Source organism: Platichthys flesus, chromosome 8, assembly GCF_949316205.1.
Source record: "Platichthys flesus chromosome 8, fPlaFle2.1, whole genome shotgun sequence".
Classification (NCBI taxonomy): domain Eukaryota; kingdom Metazoa; phylum Chordata; class Actinopteri; order Pleuronectiformes; family Pleuronectidae; genus Platichthys; species Platichthys flesus.
The window spans coordinates 2,109,350-2,135,068 of NC_084952.1; the positions used below are offsets into that span (position 1 = coordinate 2,109,350).

The 25,719-nt window shown below is 45.5% G+C and overlaps 1 protein-coding gene and 1 long non-coding RNA gene across 2 annotated transcripts in view; one reads left to right on the forward strand and one right to left on the reverse strand.

The window, feature by feature from the left end:
* ppargc1b (peroxisome proliferator-activated receptor gamma, coactivator 1 beta) overlaps positions 1–25,719 on the reverse strand; it is an 82,154-nt gene that overhangs the window by 34,525 nt on the left and 21,910 nt on the right. The window lies entirely within an intron of this gene.
* On the forward strand, positions 14,307–16,975 carry LOC133959048 (uncharacterized). The gene is made up of 2 exons (XR_009921764.1): positions 14,307–15,255; positions 16,387–16,975. It is a non-coding gene; the product is annotated as an uncharacterized LOC133959048 (long non-coding RNA).

The following is a 25,719-nucleotide window of genomic DNA, read 5'->3' on the forward strand; positions in this document are numbered from 1 at the left end:
AGGTTTAGTGTCACAGGGAAATCGGATGTGTGTTTCCTACGTGGTTCTGATCCTCGTGTGATTCTGCATCGATCCACAAGGGGAATCAAACCTCCGGCTGCTGATTCCCTGACAGCTCCACGACTAATGTTATATAAGCTCAGTCACAAGCCCGGTCATGTGCCAGTGAGTCGGCCATCAGTGTTCTGGACTGTCCACACTTCCCTTAAGGCTCAGGCATGCACACACACACACATATACACACACAGCCACAAAAAGACACACACACCACTACAACCATACAAGGTCAAGCTCTCTCAACTCTGGGCTGTAGGTGCAGGAGGGCAGCAGGGAAAAGAAAGGAGCTCAGGTCCCTGTTGAATGTACGTGATCACTTCACAGATTATTTACATCTGCTGGTGTAACATGAATAATTTGCCTCGACCCTTCGGGGGTTCAGCTCTCGTTGTGAATAACTAAAAGCATCGAGAGGTTTTAAATAATCAAAACTTGGACTCCGAGCTGCTGTTCTTTAATTAAGTTCTGAAGGATAAAACAAAAAGTAATTATGATATGATTTGATAAATCAGAAGAGACTAAAACCTCAATTTTGACCTTTGAGGAAATAATGGAGATTTATGCACGACTCCAGTAACAAAAAAAAACAAATATTCTATTTCTATTTAGTTTCGTAAATTACTTAAACTTATTTTTAATGAGGTCAAAATCCCACTTTCTCTCTCCCGCACGAATCTTCAGGAGTTTTACCCAAAGTCCAAATTTGTCTCCAAACACGATCCAACACAGGACTGATCTCGGATCTGTGAGAATTCAAATCTCCGTGATTCTAACTTTTAATCTCCAAAATAGAGAAACAGCAGGAATGTGTGAAGGTGAAGTGACAGAGCTGAGCTCATATACATGAGAGATGATGATGAGAGGAGCCAGATAGAGACTTGTAATCACTCCCCCCCCCCCCCCCGTGCACACTGAAGTGACATAGATATAAGGCAACCTGCCAGGCTGCAGGAGACGTGGCTAAGTGTCCCGCTCCCTTAACTCCCACTGTCTTCAAGGTGCCTTTGGCAGGAAGTGGTTTAGAAGACGTCTCCGCTCTGCAACTTAAACTCGTGGACTCACGACCCCCCCGTAAAATGTGGCCGGCACACGAACGTGCACGGGAGCATTGATCAGAGGAAACTGACGCTGGCTTATCAGACATGGATTTCACGTATTGGACGTTTTAATTTGGTCTTTGGTGATAAATGCTCAACGCTGAGCTCCCTCTAAACTCCATTTCTCAAGGATCACTTTGGAGAGTCTGGGGGAACTTCCTCTTTGGATTGATGATCGTGCTTCTGTCTGTGCAGAGATGATGAGCTGCTTGTTACCTTGTTTGGTTTGTTTGTGCAAAAACTACTAAACAGATTTTCAAAAGAAACTTGGTTGAAGGATGAGACACTGGCCAAGAACTTCTGGAGAGGATCCAGTAAAGTTTTTATATCACTTTCTTTAACTTTGAGAGACAGGACGTTCTTTAACATTTTTATCTCTTTCCAAAGGAATATTATCTTTTTTATCTAAGAACAAATCATATTCAGATGATCATTTGCGTCTTGGCTGAATTTCAGGGGACCGGTGTTGGCCATTGTACGATGGAAGGAAACGTTGTTGGTCAGGAAAGAACCCAAATAAATACATTTCAGTTCGGATCAGAGAAAGATTTCAAAACAAATCAGAAACTTCCTATCAACAGATTTAACAACCTCTGGTTTTACAACAGGAGAAGAAAGAGACCTCAAATTGTTTCAGGAGTCGTATATAAGAAGAATACAAGAAGATCACCCCCGATATTCCGCTCAATGAACGTGTGAATGTTTCTTTTCATCAAAACGTGCTTTAATCAACAACTTGTTAAATTACTACACACTTTGTGTTGTCACCCACATTGTACAGAGCGTCTTATCTCCTCCTCTCTCCAGGCAGAGCAGCGACACTCCGTCCTGACGTGAGAGCGTCTCCAGTGAATCAGTAATTTGTCGACAGGTAATGAGAATGGAAAAGCTGCAGGATTTAAACTTCACATCTCGTTTCCCTCCTCGGCAGACGACACAGGAGGGATGTGCTTAATTACCGCAAACAAACCCCCCCCCCCATATTTAATAAGGGCCACGAAAAGCCAATTATGTGCCGTTTGATTATCGAGGTACAAAGTGAGTTGATGAAGAGTCACCAGGGTGAGGACAGAAGCTGAATGAGGAAGAGGATCAATGGGAATCATTATCTCCTGCTGAATCATCTTTATTTATCCAGAAATGCTCTACATGCAGGGTGGTGACCCCCCCCCCCCCCCCCCCCCCGATCCAGAGCTGCAGCCCGTCTCAACCCTCAGGAGCTCGCTAACGATTATGTCATTATCTGAACCTGTTGAATAATCGTTTGGTGCTTGAGTCTAAAACACAAAGGTGTTTAACTCAGGATTGTATCGCACGCTGGAGAGGAAACATTCTGCATTTTGTCTTGATAAATTACTATAAAAATCAATTATCAACACAATTGTTGATTAATTTACAAGAACTTCGGATTGTATCGACTCAAACGAGTCGTTTGAGAGAAATAAATGTTCTCCTCTATTTTATGTGTTTTTATAGAGAAGATGAAAACGTTATGTGTTCGAGTTGTTTGTCAAATCAACTCAAAGTTTATCTATACGGCAAAATCTAAACAACCAAGTGCTAAACAGGCTTTAAATGCACATAAATCTATAGGAAAGTACATAAATATATGACATTAAGGATTAACTGTATATAAATTGGTCAAAGTCGTTTTGAGCCATAACTCAATAATTCAATCAAAAAGTTAAGTTTTATTAAAGTCCAGGTCTCAAGAGACAGAGGACACAATTCTGAGGAGACAAAAAAAGAAAAGAGCAAAGAGGAAATGAAGTCTTTCCAGTTTTGATTGTGAGTGATGAAAGAGGCTTGTGACGCTCACTGTGATTCTGAGAGACATGCAGGAAGAGGAGCAGAGACACAGAGACACAGGGACACAGGGACACAGAGACACAGGGACACAGAGACACAGGGACACAGAGACACAGAGACACAGGGACACAGAGACACAGAGACACAGGGACACAGAGACACAGAGACACAGAGACACAGGGACACAGGGACACAGAGACACAGAGACACAGGGACACAGAGACACAGGGACACAGAGACACAGAGACACAGGGACACAGAGACACAGGGACACAGAGACACATGGACACAGAGACACAAGGACACAGAGACACAGGGACACAGAGACACAGGGACACAGAGACACAGAGACACAGGGACACAGAGACACAGAGACACAGAGACACAGAGACACAGGGACACAGAGACACAGAGACACAGAGACACAGAGACACAGAGACACAGGGACACAGAGACACAGGGACACAGGGACACAGGGACACAGAGACACAGGGACACAGAGACACAGGGACACAGAGACACAGAGACACAGGGACACAGAGACAGAGACACAGAGACACAGAGACACAGAGACACAGGGACACAGAGACACAGGGACACAGAGACACAGGGACACAGAGATACAGGGACACAGAGACACAGGGACACAGGGACACAGGGACACAGAGACACAGAGACACAGGGACACAGGGACACAGGGACACAGAGATACAGGGACACAGAGACACAGAGACACAGGGACACAGGGACACAGAGACACAGGGACACAGAGACACAGGGACACAGAGACACAGGGACACAGGGACACAGAGACACAGGGAGTTTGGCGCTGGCTCCCTGAGGAGCGTCTCTCCGCGGCGATGATAGATGAACGAGGTCGGGAGAAATAAATGGAGAAAGAAAAGAGAGAAAATGTTCCCAGAATGCAAATCTGCAGCGGGACTCTCTGATAGGTGGACTGGTTCATTCAGATACTGAGCATATAGCACGGAGACAGCGTCAGTGTGTGTCTGTGTGTGTGTGTGTGTGGTTGTGGGTCTATATTTAGCTCTTATCCTGGTCTCATGACCAATTCTTCCACAGGCTGCCACTGACTTGAGGAGCCATTGCCAGACACAGATGACCCCTCACCCCCACACACAGACAGACACACACACTCACACACACTATAAAGATGCATGGCCTTGGCCTCCTGTCGTGTTGTTGTCACATGACAGATAAAAGTGATTTCTGGCTTCGTCTCACACATTTTAATGAATCAATCAATCAATAAGGAAAATTGTCAGCTACTGTTTCTCATTACCTGCCTCAGTGGTGAGACTGTGTGTGTGTGTATGTGTGTGTGTGTGTGTGTGTGTGTTGCGTTTAAAAAGGAACCTTGTGTGCCATTTCCTTTATAATTTAATTCACTTAATTCCTCTAAACTTGCTAAATGACAACCAGTCAGTCAGTGAGTCAGTCAGTCATGAGGTCAATGAGGGTGTGTGTTTGTGTGTGTGTGTTAAGTGTGTATTTTGTGTGTGTTTGGGATGCCATGAGCTCAACTGAGGCCAAAACCAGAGAGGAAGTGGGATGCTGCTGAAAAAAGTGTTGTACTGACTGTTCCCATCCCGGCTCCTCCAGGCCTGTGTGTGTGTGTCCTCATGCAGTTGTGTATATCTTTGTGTACAGTAATTCCAAGGGATAAGATGTCATTACACACGACCATGGGGCATGCTCCCCTGCCGCAGTGCCTTTGAGCTTGACACTAAAACCCTAGGAGGGTTCATGTGATCACGACGACCTGAAATAACTTTCCGCGCTCACGAGTTGTGTTTCCGCTCCGTGTATGAAGCTGAAGTTCAGAATGTTCTCAGTAACACACACGATGAGCGTCAGGACTCCACCACACGAGGTGCAGCTGCAGGGTCACACACTTTAGACAAGTTTGTAAAACATCACCGTAAAGTTTTCACCTTCACATTTGTCTTAAGTGATTAAACAACAGGACACAGTATTTATACGTACCAAGTATGAAAGGGCTACTTTTATAAAAGATGTCAGATATCTGGTTTAAAACACTTTGAGCCAAACGGAGACTTTCCGCTCTAAACTTCTCACATGTTTTCATTTCAGTGAATCTTAAAACGATCTCATATCTGCAGCAGAAATCAAATATCACAGAAAAGGCCCTAAAGCTGTGAACAGAGGTTCTGTATGATAATTTTTCTTCTTCGTGTCTTTTCATATTAATCATCTGACGACCCCTCGGATTCAGGTGTTGTCCCCGAGTCTTTATGGAACTGCAGCAGCTCCACCTGCTTCCACCTGCTTCCTTCTAATGATGTCTTCCATCACGAGGCTTCATTCAGACGCAGTACTTCTACACTTGAAGTACATTTTGCTGCTTATAGGTTGAATCCAATTCAGTATTTGTGAAAAGAATACACAAAGTTTAGGAGTAGAATTTACCCTCAGGTCATCTTCCTCTTGTATCCTCTTGACCCCTGACCCCTGACCTCATTACTATCAGACAGACAGCGTGAGAGCATGAAGTGATCAAAGAGAACGAGTGACGAGTACTTAGGGAATTACCCAACTTCAGACAAATTGCCACTTGGTTCAATTTGTTCTTTTCTCATAACACACACACACAAACACACACTCTCTATTCCTCTCTCTTCATCTGAGACACACAAACGTGCAGGTTCACTTCCTTCATATCTCTATTGTGCCCGCAGACAAACACACACACACACACACATACAGTCTGCAAATGATGTCTGGCCTTCAGTCAATACAACAAGTGTTATTGAGTGCTGCTGATGCTTCTTCCAGTCTGGACTCAGAAACACTCTGAGTTCAATCAGACGTTCACTTTCACTTTCCTCCTCGCTCTGGTTCCCGCTCGACATCCAGCTCTGACTCTGAGAGCTGAAGCCTCCGAGGCTCCAACAGCAGCGGAGCCGGGTAATAACAACGTTTCTGCTAAAAAAAAGATATTTGTCTGATTTTCTGCCAAACGTTGGTTAGTTTAGCCTCTGATCTGCCATGTGAGGGACTTTATAACAAGTCATTTACCATTAACCTTTTGAATGGAACCAAACTTAAGTGTCTCAGCCAAAAATTAGGATTCATCTGCCTCCAGCAAATCTGCCTGGATTTCAAATGGATGGGATTACTTTTATGAAAAGCTGTAAAATGTCCTCGTCACCCAGAAGGACGTGTCTCTTTAGTTTGGTTATTTTATCCAGAAGAGGGAGGAGGAGAGGTCGAGACAACAACGGCCTCATTACTGTTTCATAATGACGCTCGTAAATATCACTAATGATTCGTTAGAATATAACCCAAAATATTAAAGTTAAGGTCGGAGCGGCACGGCTGCTTTGTTACCCTCAATGTGTTGCACCTGATTTAAGCAATTAACCAAATTAAGAATCCAGTGTGTGTCTGTGTGTTCTTCTGAGGCGCGTTCTGTCGACTCATGGCCCAGGATCCAGTCTCCGGCTCTTCCATCCTCCAGGCAGATCCGTTTCACTGATCTCACCTCCAGCCAACCTCTGTCACTCTGCAACCTAATCTGGCTCGATCCATCCCTCCCTCCCCCGGCGGGGGGGGGGGGAAGCGGCCGCGGCACACAGGCTAATTCTGGAAGCGCGAGCCCAGGTGAGCCCTCGCCCGTCCCCTGCACGTAAGAGGCTAATGACGGAGGGATGGATGAACACTCACATTTAGCCACGCACACTGTGCTCGATGCAACAGGCTGATTCACAGTGTGTCGCGGCCTCGGCCACGTGCACGTGCATCACCAGATCCATGCACAACTACAAGGTGGCGGCTCCTCTGGATCCCTGAGCCACGCCCACTCCTCGCCATCCCCACCTCATCGCTAAGCACCCGCTTAATTGTTGTCAGATTAGCAGTCAAGTCTAAATCGGACTGTTCCACTGGCCGATGGATAAAGCCACAGCCAATCAGGAGCGAGCGAAGGGCGACTCAGCAGCTCAGTGAGATGAGGGAGGGGAGGGGGTGGGGGGGTGACGGAAGCTAAAATAAGTGCAAATTAAATAGAGAATCATCACCAGACATTTCAGTAAAGATTTTTAGCAATATTAAATATTTGGATACATATTGAAAGATTTAATTTAATTTTTGTAAAGTTGCAGAGCTTTTTATTCTCGGAATTACAAATTTTAAAGTCCTGTTGCTTAAATCTTACATTTAAGCAACTTTGAATTTAATTTCAAATAATTACACAACCTGCACAAATTCTGAAAATGTTTAGACACTAGAAACTTTCTTCTTTGTTATCTTGTCATTTGCATCAAAGGAAACATCAACTTTTCTATTATTTAATTAAATTTAACATAAAATAATTACAATTTAATGAAAATGATGATCGATATCAGGAATCAAAAAGCTGCATCAAGGGTAAAACCTGTGTCTCACTCGAGCCAAACATCAACATCGAGGAAATCACCAGCGACAGACGATGACGGCCTGAAGACGAGATGGAGCGCCGGGCTGAAGGAGCGGGGGGGAGCTGCCGTCCTGACGCCGCAGGTAGCCGGTTCGGCCTCGTAATGGGATCGGGGGGGGGGAAGCCGATTCAGGGCTCAGAAATAAGAGCGGCGGTGGCAGCTGAGACGGCGAGGAGGCGCTGCCAGCCCGGCTCATTCAGTGTGAGGACAGAACAGACACCGAATGGAAACAGGACAGAGGGAGTCAGGAGATTGAGATGCAGAGACACTCTCTCTCTCTCCCGACTGTAAGAGGATTGAATCTGCTCACTTTGAGTTAATTTGATGAAACTCAGTTACAGAAAGTCACCGATGAGCAGAGAAGATATTGAACTGGTTTCTAAAATAAACACAGCTGCATCACAATCTCCTCCGTGTCCTTTTCGTTCTCCCGACGTGACGACTTTGCAATCTCCTTAAGCACCGGCGACCATTTTCCAAATTTCCTGTGAGAGACGCGTGTTGATTAAATTGCTGCTGAACAGGTTTTAACCCTCAGCAGCTACGATGTCCCGGTCTCAGGTGTCCCACCGTCTCAGTATCTAATTTCAGAGCACTTGGCCTTGAGCTGCACCAGAACCCCTGCACCCCATCTATCAATCCATTAGAGTCCCTGTGTGGGCATCCTCCTCCCTCTCCATAATGCATCCACACACTCTTACACCGAACACACCAATGGTCCGTGTGTGTTTCACAGTTTATGAGGATGAATTAAAATGATATGTGCTATAGATGCACCAGAACGGGCTCAGAGGATGACTGTGCAGTGTCTAAATCAGCTCATATGAAGCCTGGTCGGCCACAAGGATTTGTTTTCCTGCCAAATCCAAGGACGTCACCTTTGACCACTTCCACTCGAGTAACTGTCAGTTCCAGCAGAGAACTAGCAAGGGCATCGAAATGGATCACACCAGGAGTCAGATAGCAAGTGGGGAGTAGGTTCTCAGTGGTGCTGCCTGTGGAAAGGGCCAAAAGGTACTCAGTCTGGATCGGACACAAAGGAGGAGGGTAACATGTCTGATTCTGTAAAAACAGCAAACCTAAAGGGAAATCTTTCTTTAAGAACTGTAATGTGTGTTATTTAGTTTCCTTGATCATTTAAGAAACCCTCAGATTCATCCTCCAGCCCTCTGGAAGGATCCCTGACCCCATGTTCGGAACTCCAACCTAGAAAGTGTTAATAATATGGAGCTGTAACAAACCCGATTTGGTTCTAACTCTCTGATTCGGATCAAACCTGAAGTGAACCCGAAGAGATGTTGTTTTGTGCCGGAGCTGCAGCCTCAGGACTGAATCCATCACTGTAACATCAGCGTATCTGATTATTCTCAATAGCTTCATTAGCAATTAGAGGCGGATGCTGATCCCAGCGAACAGACGGGATTGGTGAGCTGTCCAGAAGTACACACTCAAATAAAGCTTCCATGTCAACATCACATCCATCACCTGCTCCGTCCTCCTCTCCGTGTTACTTTACATCTGTCGTTTCTACTCTTCCTCCTTCTTCTACAATCCGTGTTTTCGCAAATATACCCCTCCTTTTTTAATTCCTGAAGTGAAGACCACCATGTGACCGCCCCCCCCCTCCTCTGTCCGCATTAACACACGTCACTGCCACAAATAAAAAGCATACGCGCTTGTTCCTCGAGGTCCCAATCTCCACAATCGCTCTCACTGAGGAACTCATTAGGAGGCAACAAGGAGGATGCATCAAACTCGTGCAACGTCTCGCTTCTCATCTTACTCCCCCCCCCCCGACCGCCTTTCTCTCCATCCTCCCATCACATGCTGTGGACGGTCTGAGGCATGACACTGACTATCCCCTGCAAACTCCCCGGCCCTTAACTTAAATACTAGTGAGGCCTAATTCATCCTGATCAGTGGAATGTACGCCATCATGAGGTCATGTTTGAGTTTCTTGGCTCCAAATCTGTCAGTCACTTCTCTCCCATGATGCATGTCTGTTCAAATCCCATCTTCCCTCATGTCCCACCATCGCTCCATCCCTCCGCTTGGCTGGTAATCTATCCCTTCAGCCAGGCAGCGTTGGTAAAGCTCTTAACAGGATTGGGGAAAATCAGAGTAAACCTTATCGCAGGGGTCAGGTCAGAGGTCAGCGGGGGGGGGGGGGGGGGGGGTAATGATGTTACATACTTTGTGTGTGTGTGTGTGTGTGTAGTGAGGAAGAGGGTGGTCTTAATTCTGTAACTGCAGGAGTAGTGACAGTTACTGAGTCTTCATCAGTTGCGATGCAGTTTGCACGATATCAGGTTTTTAAGTCGATCTCAGCGACGCACACTCACACACACACGTTCACACACCTTTCCCTGACCCCCGATTACAAAGCGTCACACAACACTCATTTTGAAACTACAAATCCATCGCTTCACCTGACCTTAATTCAGCGGCGACAGGTCGGCCAATCAGATTACTTCACCTTCGTTTAAACTCCTCCGATGGTCACTTTTGAAGCCTGATCCGAGCCAATGAGATTTCATTGGCGAGGCGTTCAGTGTGCGTTAAACATAATTTGTTGAAATTTATGGAAAATTCATCAATTAGCTCATTTCAACAGTAATTTGATCAGCGGGAAACAAAAGTGACGGATTCGATATTATTTGTCGTATTTAGTTTCTTTGATTAAATGGAAATAAAACTTTAAAATAATTAAATGTTTGAACTTTTCATAAAGATGCAGCCTCGCCTCCGGCTGCTTTGGATTCTTGTCTCATATGCCCTCTGCTCCCCTGACCCTGGACCAGCAAAATAAAAGGATGCAGCAGCAACACATCACGCTCGGCTTCTTCTGATGGAGGGTAAACTGGGGCTCTCTATGATGTCAGAGAGCTGCAGCGAGGAGGAGGAGGAGGAGGAAGGCGGTGCAGACCAACAGGGACGTTGTGGGGAAATAAGATCCTGCAGGCTTGTAAAGCGATATCACTGAGTCACGGTGGCAGTGGGCCTTAATCACTCAAATGAAATATTGTGTGTGGGACGACCTGAATGTATCAGAACTCCTGTGAGGAACTTTTAATGGTGGACTCGAATCCAGGATAAAGTGGTAAAACATGACGGGTGGGTTCCTCCATTATTTCCCTTCCCAGCACCACATCCCAGACAGCGGGGTTGAAATCTGACTCTGACATATCGGACACAGGGAGCCGGGGACAAAGGGAGGGAACAGAAGACGAGCAGGAAACAGGGGACACCCGTTACCTGACGAGCTCAACGGTTGGACTCCACTGTCCTCAAATGTCCCACCAGGTGGGAAGGAAGGAGCTTATCCTGATATATGTCACAGAAATGAGTAAATGTCTCTGGTTAAACTTTTTAATTCATCAAACCTTCAGGATAGAAAAATATAAAAATTGTTCTCTAAAAGTTGTTATAGAGATGAGTGTCAGTAGTGAGACAGTACTGGAAATGTTTAAAGTATATTTCACTATTGTTGTAGCGTAAATAGGAATGGTATAAATAGTTAAAAAGCAAGGAAGGAAGGAAGGAAGGAAGGAAGGAAGGGAGGAAGGAGGGAGGGAAGGTATAATAGAAGACAAATAAAGAGCAAAGGATAATTTTTACAGAAAACAGAAGCTCATTCTTCTTCAGTCTTTTAACCACATGTCAATCAACCATCAGTTAGTTAATCAATTGCCTTAGCAGCTAATCAATCAGCCAATCAATTCCTGCCAAGATCAACCCTGACACGAGACAGACCACATGACCACAGCGGATGGATCCGATTGGCTGACGTGACTCAAAACATAGGAAGCAAAATATCTTCAAACTGAAGCTTTGATGTAAAGACAACCTGAGAGCTCACAGCTAATTACACACACACACCTAATCAGTCTCACAGAACCATAAACAACTGTGTATGTGTGTGTGTTTGTGTGTATGTGTGTATGTGTGTGCGGTTGTAGGCCGCAGATCATAGCGTGGAGCTGCGTCGTGAAGAGCAGCAGGCAAACTTCTCATTAGAGAGTGGTAATGTGATGACACACACACACACACACACAAGCAGACACACAAGCTAGATTATAAACACACATTTATGGACAAAATAAAACCCAAATATGTACCAAGCACAACAAACAGCTGCGGTAAACACGTTAAACATAGACTACATAAGTCGCAAATACACAAAAACATCCTCCTGCCCTTTCAACACATACACACACACACAGACACACTATCAGTGATCCAAAAAGCCAATTTGTGTGAGTAAATCTTATAGTCTCAAATCAATTGTAATGGGTCTGTGTTCCCCTACAGCTGGGTGGGCCTCACTAGATGTAACTAATAGAAAAGCTTATCACAGCTTGGCAACCCAAAGGCACACACACACACACCGACACACACACACACAGCGGCGGCTTCCCAAGGTCGTGTGAGATTTCTAAGAATGTGTAGATAAGCAGCACTCAGCTCGTGAGCTGTGGGGTTGGAGGGTTCAGGAGGAAACGGGTTAACGTGGCTACAGGAGCATCTATCGGTTCATCGAGGCCTAATTAATCAATTAATGATGACGCCTGCGTATGAGTGGAGTAAAAAAAAGAGGCTTCATCTCACACTGGCATCGATCACGTTAAGACTACATTTCCCATCAGCCCCCTGGCTTACCAGAGCCTCTGAAGGTTCCACTCCATCTGCTGCCAAATTAATAATATATTTAAGAGTTGTACAAATAAACTAATTTAGTACAAATAACACAAATTAAATGATCTCGGTTGTAAATATAGTTTTTTTTTAATTAATATTGCTGATATTAGAATTCCTGAGAATGTGTCAATGTCAATATTTGCTGATATTTCAGAAACTACATCAATTTAAACTGGAGAATTGAATCTATTGATCAGCAGATTGATCGGGGATGAAAATAACCATTAGCTGCAGCCCTGTGTCATGCTGCTCTGTGGATTAAAGACACACCCACGGCCGGTAAGCTGCTGGTTGACCCAGCTGGCAGCTGTCACACAGACACACGCCAAGATACCAGGCACACACACGCACACATATACGCACACACCTGCATTCACGTAACAGATTAACACTTGCATTTTCACAGGATGTCAAAAATATACCCTCTAATGCACACATGCACACACACATACACACACACACACACACAATCCACATAAGTCAGCACGTCATGTGACGGTAGCCTGGAAAACAGACACACACACACACAGTCACACACACAGTCGCACACAAGCAGTATGGAGACTGTGACCGGGGGGGCGGGGGGGGGGGGGGGATTGTAGGGGACATTTACAGCATGAATTTGCCTCGACCTCCCAACGAGGTGGCAGCACCTTGTGTGCCAATGTGTGTGTGTGTATATGTGTGCACGTGGCCCAGGTACTGTATCCAGGCAGATTAAACGCTTATATCACAGACACACACACACACACACACACACACACACACACACACACACACACACACACACACCTACAAAGGCTGATTTATGACCCTTTCTGTGTTGCAGCAGCTCTATTAGCGCGAACAGTGACACGTTTCATTACTGAAGACACCGATAAAGGAAGGACAGGAGACGGAGGGAAAGAGGGGGACAGAAGGGAGCAGTAAAGAGAGAGGAAGACAGGTGGGGGGGAGGGAGAGGTTGAAGGAATGAGGAAGAGGGAGGAAGACAAGCATAAGAATAAAGAATAACGGGAGAAAGGACATTTGAAAAAAAGTGTGAGAATAAAGTAAAAGCGAGGAAAAAGAGGGGATGAAATTAAAGGAGGAGAGAAGAAGAAGGGAAGAGGAGAAGCAGGTAAAAGGTTACGGACCAGCCGTCGGTCACCTGATCTAATGGCTCGTCTCACAGCTGCATCACGACTCTGTGCGCGTGTGTGTGTGTGTGTGTGTGTGTGTGTGTGTGTGCGTGTGTGTGTGTGTGTGCGTGTGTGTCTTGTCTAATTCTCATGCATCACTCAGTGCGACTGCAAACTCATCCTCTCTTCCTCCCTCCTCCCTGTCACTGCTCCTCCACCTTCCCTCCCTCTCTTCTCTCCTCTTTTCCTCCTCCCTCTCTTCTTTCCCCAACCTCACCTCCTCCACATACGTTTTATCATCCCTCCTTTCTCCACCTGCTGCTGCAGAGCGGAGAGGTGAAGCCGAACATCACGACACACCCATTTCTCTCTGTCCAATCCCCACCCCTCCATCCCTGCATCCCTGCATCCCTGCATCCCTCCATCCCTCCTTCCCTCCATCCCTCCTTCCCTCCATCCACGAGTCCAGTCACGACTCCTTAATGGTGCAAGGTGAACGACTGACAGGGGGAGGAAATCGCCAAGTCACAGAGAGGGGGAGATTTAAGAGAAGAGGAAAAGAGAGAAGGAATAGTATCATAACAACAAGGTAAAAGTTTTCAGTCCTGAGCTGCGACTCCACACGCATTAATAACTGGGACGACAATAAAAGATGACGTGCTGCAGTGGGTGATGGATCATCTCTCCCAGCCTCTTTCAAACCAGTTTAACGTCTCTGCCAGAAGTTATTTTATTCTGGGATGAAATGAATGAAAACTGGAGAAATTGTGACTGGAGGCAAAGAAAATCCCATTCATCAACCGTTAAAAACTACAGGCTGCTACAAGAAATGGCCGCCATGAGATGACATTAAAGTTTCCACTTGTGTTTTTGTCTTCTTTAGTTTACCTCTAACAACAAGTCACACAAAGAATGAAGAGATGTTTTAAGAGGACAGTTTACACCAGTGTCTCCACTTCATCGCTTCACGCTGCAGGTTTGGTTTGAGGTCACGACCGAAGATGTTTTGTTTTCCAGGAAGTGGTGTTTTCGTGAGAATCATGACCTAGGGTCAAAAGGTCGGCATGCAGCTAATGAGAGAGGGAGGTAAGATGAGATAGAGAGAAGGTGAGAGAGAGAGAGAGAGAGAGAGAGTGGGTGTCTCTGTTCTAAATTTAGAGTCCAGCTATCTGACAGGTATTCATTTCAAAACATCAATACCAGCAAGGAAAGAGAGAGAGAGAGAGAGAGAGAGAGAGAGAGAGAGAGAGAGAGAGAAACAGAGGAAAGGTAGAGAAGCTTTATGCTTATTGCAGCTGTTACACCCTGTTTGCACTAATGCAGATATTACTACTCTTTTGACCTGGACATCCCAGTTTACCCACTAACGAGCATTCTATTCACAAACATGATTCCTCTCAGGCCTTTGACAAATGGTTGTTTCAGACTTTATCGCATTTACAGCGTTTGTTGTTTTTATGATCTCGTCTCGACGGAGACATTTTGTCAAACAAAGGTCGTGTGGACAGAGATTTTATTTTATTTTTGTAAACGGACTGGAAACATTTTCCAGCATAGTGTCGACAAGGCCTCGGTCAATCAATCAATCAATCCGGTTCAATTACTTTGTGTCACTCCACTAAAAGCCCCCGAGCCACAACAAGAATCATGCACGTTGATCTCGGGGGTGATTTAAGAGGCCGAGGACCAACGATGCTCTTCTCCTGCTCGGCCTCTCACGGGACCTCTCCCTTTCTCCTCTGGCGGCTTCGCTCTCTTCATGTGAGTCTAAATAAGGAAGTTATTTTCGCAGCCGTCGTCATCTCCCCTCCTCTCCCTTCCTCCTCTCCCTCCCTCTCTCCCTCTCTCCGTCTTTCCATGCTTCATTCCTCCGGAGGGAACTGCTCTAATGCAGATGAGAGAGAGAAAAAGTCAGACTTCTAAACACCGGCAGCACTTCCTTCCTGAAATCACACATCGTCCTCCATCGCTGCAGCGAGAAGCAAAACTTTCAGACTTTTCAAAGCTGAAGAGGTGAGAAGAAGAGGAAGAGGAGGGAGGAAGGGAGGAAGGGAGGAAGGGAGGAAGGGAGGAGGGGTGGATCAAAGGTCAACACCCGTCGAAACCAAATGTCTATCGCTTCTTCAAAGAGTCGGCTCGAAGGTGTGTGTGTGTGTGTGTGTGTGTGTGTGTGTGTGCTTGTGTGTAACAGTAAGTGTGTGTGAAGTTTAGGGGTGTCATCATCCCCCTAACCCCCCCTCCTCTTCAGGCAGGATCTTGGCGAAGGGGGGTTTGTTTTGAAACTCTAGCGCGGCCAAGAGGGGCGGAGCTCTGACCTTTACACAGGATCATGTGTGTGTCTTGGTGGTGCAAGGACACTGTGAGAAACAGCTGTCCCACACACACACACACGTAAACACACAGACACACACACTCACACTCACACACTCACACTCACACACACATGTAAAAATAGGCCTCAGGGTTGCTGTCCTTGTCTCCCATTGACTCCCATTCAGTTTGACGCAGCCAGCAGCTGAGCCATAAACAGAGAAGGTTACAGGTTCTACTCCAACAGCTGACTGACGTGCCCGGGAGCAACACAACAAATCCCACCAGCACATCAACAAAAAGTCGCACACACACACGCACACTACACCAGTTTTAAAAGAAACACAGAAATGATCAAACCTCCAACTTCATCATAGACACAAACAACGAACATAAGCATTAACCTACACAACGCACACACACACAGACACAGACACACACTTCCGGGAAATGCAAACACCATTTGGCTCAGAGGAGATGGTATTACAGTAAAAACGAGCACAGCTGTCACACACACGCTCGGCCTCCACGCTGACACGCAGCAGCTATTACAGCTGCAGCCGCACAGCTGATTCCACAGGTTTAAAGACATTATACAACCGGAATCTGCTTTTCTATACCGTTAAGACAATAATCCACGACTTCAATTTGTGTAAAGGTCCCATCGTGCACATCAGCAGCTCCACAGTATGTACACAACCCATCAAGGCTCGGCGTCCGAAGTCCTTTTCCAGGAAAAACAGTCCGGTGCATCGGAAGAGATGTGCTTTATGTTTATGGAAGAGACGAGATTAATTATTTAAATCTACTTTACTCTCTCCCTCTGCATAAAAGGCCAACAAATGGATTCTTGCAAATCAGGAAAGCCGGCAACAACAATTTCCCCTGACGTCCTGCGAACTGCGTGAATAACGAGATGTGTGATGAGAGCCGACCTCCGGCTGCGACTCCCTGATAAATGAACATCCAGCTGAAGGAAGACGGCAGCGAGCGTCCCCACGTCCTGAAGTGTCCCCTTGACACGTCTCTCCTCAATCAGACGCCTTCATCCAGGGATAATGAGCAGGAATGAACAATTCTAACAAATCTCCACAAACAAACAGACCTGGACAATCCTGGGAAGACTCTGAACCCCAGAAGGAGAGGTATCAGTCCAATACAAAAAGTTATAAGATGCAATAAAGTTCAAATATTTTTGTCCAAAAATCTAAAAGTGTGAAACAATCATGAAAAAGACATAAAAGTTGAACCCAGTAGCATCCCTTTAAATTTCCGAGATGGTTAATGTTTATTTTAAATTAAAATTGGACTGTTTCCCAAACCAGGGACCTCACAGATGATTATGAGGTTTAATTGCACTTTTATAATGGATGAAAAAACCTTCGTCGGCCTTAAGAGATTCAATAAAGTGACTTGTTACGACCATCGTCTCTATTTCTCTGTGTCTCTGTGGCCTTGTATAAAGTTCTAATAAATAGGCAATGAAACACTTATAAGTCCCAGTGCCAGACACACAACACACACCTGCCCTGCACGGAAACAGGTCAGTGTGTAAAGCAATTACAAAACGTGTGCGTATGTGTGGCCTTAAAATGCTGTCCTGTTCATTTTGATGACTTATTTCGCTCTCTCTCTGACACACACACACACACACACACACAGACACACACACGGTAATCCTGCCTTCAAACTGCAGCAGCACAGAGCGGTCTAATCAGTTCTGCAGTAAATTCCCAGCAGCAGCAGCAGAAAGAAACAGCGATGGTTCTTTAATGCGACGGAGCGAGCGGGGCCTGACCCCTAGAACACAACCGACAGCAGCGTAACACATTACACCTCTGACTCTACAAACACACACATCGTTCAGATTTACATGCACAGGCTGAGCAGGAGGACTCGAACATTTCCATTTTCTAATCCACTGTTTTTAGGTTTCTAACATATCAAGCAGCTTTCCTTTACTATCTCCAGCCCATTGCATATCAGTGATATATAAATAAAAGTAAGCAATAAAGAAATCTGCAGGTGTTTCTAAGCAAATAGAAACAACAGAAGTGATGTATTGTGTTAGTGGAGCCACGGAGGGAAACACAATCAGCATCTTCCTTCCAACACAAAGTTTCTCAGAGTTGGAGACGCACTCGGTCTGAGCTCCTGTCTCATCTCCTCCTCCACACATGGAGTGTCACCCCCCTGTCAAAGTGCCCATGAGCAGGAGCAGCATCCTGCCGGCACACTGAGTCCCAGTGTCAGCTTAGTGTCTGCTAATGTAGCGGCGGCGGACACCGGCTTAAAATACCACACTAATACAAAATGACTGGTGTCAAACAACACAACTTCTTGGGGAAAAACAACTCAAGTCTGAGCCACAAAATCCACAATCCTTTACACAGTGGGCGCTCAATCACTGCACAGTGGAGTGGGAATCAAACGCCCGGCGCTCCCCTGACTGCGCGCCCCCCCCTCAGATTCACGGCTCCTGTTCAGAATTCGGCTTTTTCATCCATCAAAGGTTTATTTTGTATTTTCCCCCCACGCTCTCCAAATGCATCATGAGAGCAGCGGCTTGTCTATCAGACGCACTCAGGCATAAGAGCTGAATACACAAGGTCCTCTCGCCATTAAGTGTGTGTTTTAGAGGCTGGACCCCTCACTACACACAGACACACACACACACACACACACAATGATGTTTTTCTCCCCAGAGTTTGATTGTTTTTGATGCAGCGTTCAAAAACCACAGTTTTCAATCAGATGGACTTTGATTTTCTATCACAAAAGGCGATAGCATTCCCCAGCAGCTTTTGTGTTTCAGCTGCACTTATACTATTACTGTGTGTGTCTCTTCAAGTGTGTGTGTGTGTGTGTGTGGATAGTGTGAGTCAGCGATGTTCCCTGCTGTCTCATAGGAAGAACAGAGACTGCGAGCACTAACACACACTCACACACACACTCACACACACACACATGGCAGGGGAAGTGTGTGTACGTCTGAGTGCGTGTTGACTGACTCATCTCATCAGTATCTTGCTAATGTGGAGACAGACGGCTGAGCCATCTGCTCACAACACAAACGCACACCGGCAACTTTGTTTTCCAGGCGACGCCGCTCGGCAACGTCGCTCTCGGCGAGCTCACCGATTGGCCGACTGGAGGTCAGACTCGACAAAGTGAGGGAACGCACTCGCACACATACACACACACACACGGTACAGGCTGTTCCCCATTTATTTTAAAGTCCCTTTAGCCTGTAGCCTTGAAGGGCTAATCTTTAGCCTGGTTGTGTCTACACGGCTAAACCAGGCTTACTAACTAGCCTGGTTTCAGCTCAGACTACACAGGGTTAATCTCCAGCCTGATATTGGCTGCAGGGCTCCTGAAGGCAAAGAAAAGGTCACGAGCACAGCAGAGCACCTAAGGAGTTTATTAGGAGTTAGATTTCTACTATATATTGAAACTTGGTCATTTAAGTCTCATTCAAAAGGGATTTGAGCTCGAGTGTCACTTTGCAAATAGACCAGTTAATGATTCACCTTTTATTTACTCTAGTTTTATGAGTTTGAACAATTGCTGCTGTTTTAATGAGCCGAGGGCGTTGGAGGTCAAGTGTCAGCACTCACCCGTCCTCTGAAATGAATCCGGATGTTTTAAAGCTAACTAAAATAACTCATCGCTGATAGAAACCAGAGAATTATGATGAGCAGTAGTATTTTTATTGGCACCATTGCCTCTTTGTGTTAAGCACCGAGCCTCCTGGATGTCCCAGAATGCATCTGCCAGTCCACACCGAGGGATTAGAGCCCGGAGTCCTTGTTTGGGTGAGTTGGGAGATTTGCAGCTTTAGGGGGAGGTGAAAACAAAAAAAGGGGAGAAAAGGTCTTTTAAGGGTGTATGAGTGTGACTGACTGGGCGGGGGGTGCGTTCAGCAACTGTAAGTAACTGTTGGAAAATCTGAGATTAGGCCAACGGGCACAGCGGGGTCACTCGTGGGTGAGTGGATGAGTTAGGCCTATTTATACAATACAGGCGCTAATGAGTAAAAGATCTGCTGCTGCAGCTTCAGTCAGGTCAGTGCTGATTGAGCTGAAAGACATTTTTCTCATCCACACGAGCAGGTAAAACAGATTTACTCCATAAACCCAGCAGGGAAAAAACTAACTTTGAAACTAAACGTGACTCAATTTCCCTAAAAATGCAATCAAGCTGCGTAAAATTGCACAAAGTCAAAGATATCAGATCCTGAAACGTTCCAGATGTTTCCCAGAAAGATGCAGGAATGAAGATCTTGAGAAACACTTGAAATCCTTCCAGCAGGTTCTGTGGAAATGTACTGTGTAGTAATAGAAGTAAAACCAAACAACCTCTGAGGTAATAATCAGAAAGAAGGTATCAGGAACAACAAGTACTCTGCTGCTGTGAACACAGACCTGCAGTGACAACATGTCTACAACGTGTGGTATTCTTCCAGCCAGTGTTGTGATAACACACGTACATATACACATAATTAACAAAGATCAGGTAAACACAACTCAAAACCTTGAACTCTGTTGATTCACACACTCCTGCAGCCATTAATCAGACAACAAACCACTTCTGGGCCAACGCCAACACAAACCTTCAACTCACACACACACACACACACACACACATACACACACAGCAGAGGAATCGACGTGTTTATAAATATAGGGATGCAAATAAATAGTTTTAAGATTAGTACCAACCTACGTGAAGCTGCAGGAAACTATAACTTATGATCGACAACATTTTGAATCACAAATTAAATCTGCACAATCAAATCTATTAATTTCCCATTGTGTTGAAACATTCCTCTAATGACCTCATTTCCTCCTCAGTTCACTTCTGGCCTCGATTCCTTCATTTTAATAACTGTTCTGCAAAAAGGCATCAACAATAATTAAAGAGTTTGGATTTTCATCAGCGTTTCTTTAACGTGAAGCCAAATTCATATATTTATGAACATTTTAAAAAGAGGAAACAAGGAACCTGAGTGACTGTGAGTGACAGAGTTTCACTTCACCTGACCCACGAGCCGGAATGTGTGGGTTCCACAGTGTTAACACACATTATACTACGTGCATCTTACTAATATATCAGCTGCATCAGGCCCATGACTTCTCCTTTATACTTTTTATATAATAAACATACAGTGAATATGTTTTATATCTGAGTCTTGCAGATGCATTCGACTCATCATCCTCTACTTTACAAAACTTCCTCCTACATCTTCTACTGATACCACACAGACAAACGTAGACACATCTCCAAATTCCCCTTGACAGCTGTGCCTGTAGTCTCTGTATGAATGTGACCACATTAACATATCACATACAAAACTATAATTAATATGTTTATATGTAGAATAACTCATCCTACATGTTTCCACAGATGAGTGATTATCTGATACAGTCTGGGCCCAAACTGATAATTTACAACATAGATGTTTGTAAAAACCTTATTAGCTAGTTAAGTCCAAATAAACATTTATCTTTATAAATATATTAATGTAAAAGATGTGGATCCATATTTCCTAAGTATCTCCAGCTAATCCATGTCTTCATTTTAATATTTAATCAGTTGTCAGGGTCCGTCTGCTGCTTCCCATGTGACTTTGCTTCTGAGTTGTAACTAAACCTCGACTGAGCCACAAGATAATCTTCCTCTTGTGAATAAATCATTTACTGAGGAAGACTCTGTGACTCAAAGTGAAAACTCGCTCGTGACATCTGAACAACGGCTCAACTCTCAGTTCAGTCGGTTCCCGAGTTCACAGCCGACAGCTCGTGAAAACTCACTTTCACCAAATCAAACTGAAATGACTGAAAAGAGGAAGAATCTAAGAAAGGGAGGATGTGAAGAGGAGGAAGAAATGAACAATAGGGAGGAATCCATCTGGACGGGATGGAACCAAACCAGGACGGAATCATTCAGCTGCTGTAACGAGATCCCTCGCTCACAAACTTGTCCATGCAGGCGAACCTCGCTCGCCCAAACACAACCTGGATACACAACCTGGATACACAACCTGGATACCTGTGATCGACTGCTCCTGGTGGAGGACGCACACACAGAGTCGCTAGGCAACAAAGAAGCAGGTAAAGGGTTGAGTTCGGAGCTGGCCTGCCAAAACACACACACACACACACACACACACATACACACATTCACTGGGCTCTGACACTTCACACACATTGTGTAACACACAGTGACAATATCTTGGGTTTACGACACCATGTTGGCTGTTTGTCTCGCCTCCTGTATCTCCTTGGAGACGGTCAGCGTTGCAGAGTCGGACCCACACACAGACACACACAGTCACACACACACAGTAACAGACACACACATACTCGTACTCACACATGCATTAACACTATTAATTATCTCCCCTTCTCATTTCAAATCTGTGAATCGTCTCAATATCAGCGGCTAAAGTGACAAAGAAGGAAACGACGGCGCTAGCGGGTCGTGTTGTGTCTTCCTCAAATGACCCACAATGCACGCTGAAGAACACACACACACACACACACACACACGCCCAAGGCTCAACATGTGAAAGAGAGAGAGGAGGTGCCTGAAGCCAAACAAACGCTTGACAAAATGTGAGCCGGGCTTACATTCAAATTCACCAAGGCAGACTGCTGAGGAGGAAGCAGAAGAGGAAGTGTCTGTGCACTGAGTGACATCCACTCTTCCTCCTCCTCCTCCTCCTCCTCTTCCTCCTCCTCCTCCCACCTTCTCCCCTCACTCTTCCTCCTCAGTGCCCTCGTCCTCTTTCATTTCCTTCTCCATTATCCTCTTTTCTCCTTTTGCGCGCAGCCTCCTCTCCTTTTGACATCGGCTCCCTCTCCCCTCTTATTTTCATTCTTCTCTCTGAATCCTCGACTCCTTTCAAACCTTTTCGGATTCTCTCCTCTTTCTCTCCTGTCCCCAAATGCTCTTCACATCCAAACTCTTCCTTCTCCTTCCTCATTCTCGTCCAGCCCTATTTCTGCCTTTCACCATTCGGTTAGATCCTTTTGCTGCTGACATTTCCTTTCGCTCTCCTCCTTCCCAATTTCCTCCCAGCCTCTCTGACCCTTCCTCACCTTTCTCTCCCCTCTCATCTTCCCACCCCTCTCCCCTTTCCTCCTCTCTCCCCTTTTTTCCCTGAGTCACCTCCTCCCCTCCCCCCCCCCCCCCCCCCCCCCTCCCCTGCTGTCCATATCTGCTGATATCTGCAGTCGTGAAGGTCACACGGGCGGCTGCCTGGAGGACAAACGGTGACGGTGGATGCAGCATATGCTGTTACGCAGCACATGTGATGAGAGCAGCATGGAAACAGTGCAGCTATAAATATAGTAAATGCAGCCGGGCGCTGCGAGTGCTGCCTTCGCTCTGCTCTCTGTCTGCAGCACCTGAGACGGAGCGAAGACACAAGACTGCACAAGACATGTCAGAGAATTACAGAGAATCCAGCTTGAAGCGTTGGAACCTCTCCTGTCTCTGGTCTGTCTTCTATTCATAGACGTGGGGAACAGCTTGTAATCCACACATGGTTCCACCTGTATGGATTTTGAAGGCCGACCTTTAAAGCAGCACTTAACTTGCAGATTTGTCCCTAAATACTAAATATGTGTGTAGATGATAAGTGCATTTCTAATTCTTAATTGATTCTCTTGACATCATAGGAGATTGTAGTTGAGAAAAATGCTTTTTATAGATTTAAGAAGATTAATAAAATCTGGCTAAAGTACAACTTGACGCCTTAAAATAACATTTAAGGAATCTTCAGCCTAATTTGTTGTCATAGTCTTAGGAAAAGATAAGTCTGTTGCAACACAACACACAAAACTATGAGCATCAGCTTGGCTCATGTCATCTGATAATTTGTATGCATATAAATCCAAAATTGTTCGAACACTCGCCTGTCAAACAACATTCGGAATCACAACTGTGGGAAATTCTTTGGTTTTGCTCCAAATTTGACAGTTTTCATGCCAAATAGTTTCTAGTGTTATCCATCATTTCTAAGTTTGGAAACACTCCCTTTGGCCATTAAACATAAAATACCCTGTAATTAAATGAATTTGTTTTGTAATGGGTTGATATAATGCACATTTTATGGGTTAAATCAATGTTCGATCCAGTTATTTAAAACCTTGTGAAGGGTCACTGTGCTTGTTTCTCTCATTTTGAAAAATCACATCATCTGTGTTTCCTCATCTCAACAGAGCTGTTCAAGGAAGCCTGGTCAGGATCGATGTACAATAAATATAACCTACTCATTTGTTGCATTTGATGGGGGGGGGGACGTTTTATTGCTTTAGTTTTGAATCATTCCAGCTGTCGGAGCTGCTGCTGCTGCAGAGGCTGTGTATTTTGATCGGAACACGTTTGGTCGATAAGCAGCTGATCCGGCTCCGCTTCACATGTCTTCATCCGGTGAGACGGTTTCCAGACGTTCGGTTATTCACGTTAAAACCGAGTGAACGTCCGGTTTTCACAGAGGCTCTATTTTTTTAACCGACGGCTAAGAAAGTGTTTCTCTTCCCGAGGGCTCACAACACTGAGCTTGGCCTAGATAGACACAAGGCTAAGCCACAGGAACAGCGAAGTGCCACGACACCATTAACGCAAATGGACGACACAGAATCCCTGAAAGCTATAGCACGAACGATTATTTACATCAATCCTCTAATTTAATGAAGGGATGAAAACGGATTGTTTCTACGTAATGGAGATGGGCGAGAGTTAGAGCGGAAACTAGCTTATACCCTAATGTCAACAAACAACAGAGCGACAACAAACATCAGCCTCTATAGAACACGGACGACTTGTCATCAAACTAATCCAGTCACATATGAAATGCACCGCGTGATTACTGCACAAGATGTCAACTGGTTGTAGAGAGAATTAAAAGAGATATAACTCTCAAGCGGGGGGGGCAGCAGTTGAATGAGCTCTAGGTTTGGAGATCAGTGAAAACATGAAGACGTGTGAGGCTCCTGACGGCCACAACACTATTTTCCACACAACAAATAATCCATCAAGCAGAAACCGAAGGGGGCCCGGTGTGATCTCGAGACCGAGCCGACCTTTGCTTGGATCTGTCCCCGGCTCACACACCGTCCAATTAAAGACGCTGTCCTCTCCTGCAACGCTTCATCACCAGGTTTCTCCATTTGGACTTTGGAGTCTGAAGGTGACGGCTGGAGCGAATCGGTCAATCGAGTTAAACACAAACTGGGAGCTGGTTAAAAATAACCCAATGTCTCCCTTTCATTCAAGCACCTTGGATCAGGTTTTATCACGAGACGACTTTGTCCTCTGGAGCACGTTTCATGAGCACACACACTCGCACACACACACACACAAATGGTCATACAGTGACCTCACAAGCACGCAACCTACAGCAGCTTTTTAGGCATGTCTTCTACACACCAAGTAGACCCACTAAAATAGAAATATGTGTGAAGGCATGTGTGTGTGTGTGTTTGTGGGTGTGTGTGTGTGTGTGTGTGTGTGTGTGTGTGTTTGTCGACAGGTGACAGCAGATGCAGCCTTAACACAAACACAAAGAAATGCAAGGAAAGGGAAAGATTTAAAGCAGGATATGTTTCAGTAGATTTTACTATTTGAGTTGAGCCCGATTCACAAACTGAGGTCGAGAGCAGACGAGCACGAGGAGACTCTACAGAACATGCGGGGCCTTGACCTCTTGACCTCCTGCGACTCTTCTGAGAAGCTTGCAAGGTGACTCAAAAAAAGGCAGATATTTATGGCTGCGGGACGGAAATATCTGCTGTAAAAGCTCTTTGAGAACACGCAGGCCCATCATGCACCGCTGCGAGCACGGAGCAGTTGGTCAGAAAGCTCGTTGCTAAAGGGCACGCCACTCAGGCAGGAGGACAGACGGGGCCGTGACTCCTCACGCGCCTCCTCCTCCTCCTCTCAGACAAGGATGACTGGGATAACTGGGATGAGTCCAACGGTTATTTTAGAAGAACACTGGCAGCTCCGGCTAAAGATGTCTGTGGGGGGGGGGGGGCAAACAACTCGGGCCTTGTGCCCAGTTTACCATCGTTTAGCCCCCGGTGAGAGTTCAGGGGAAATGTTAGAGGAAGAGCACGATACTGCAAAAGTATCCTCACACCCAGAGATCCTGAT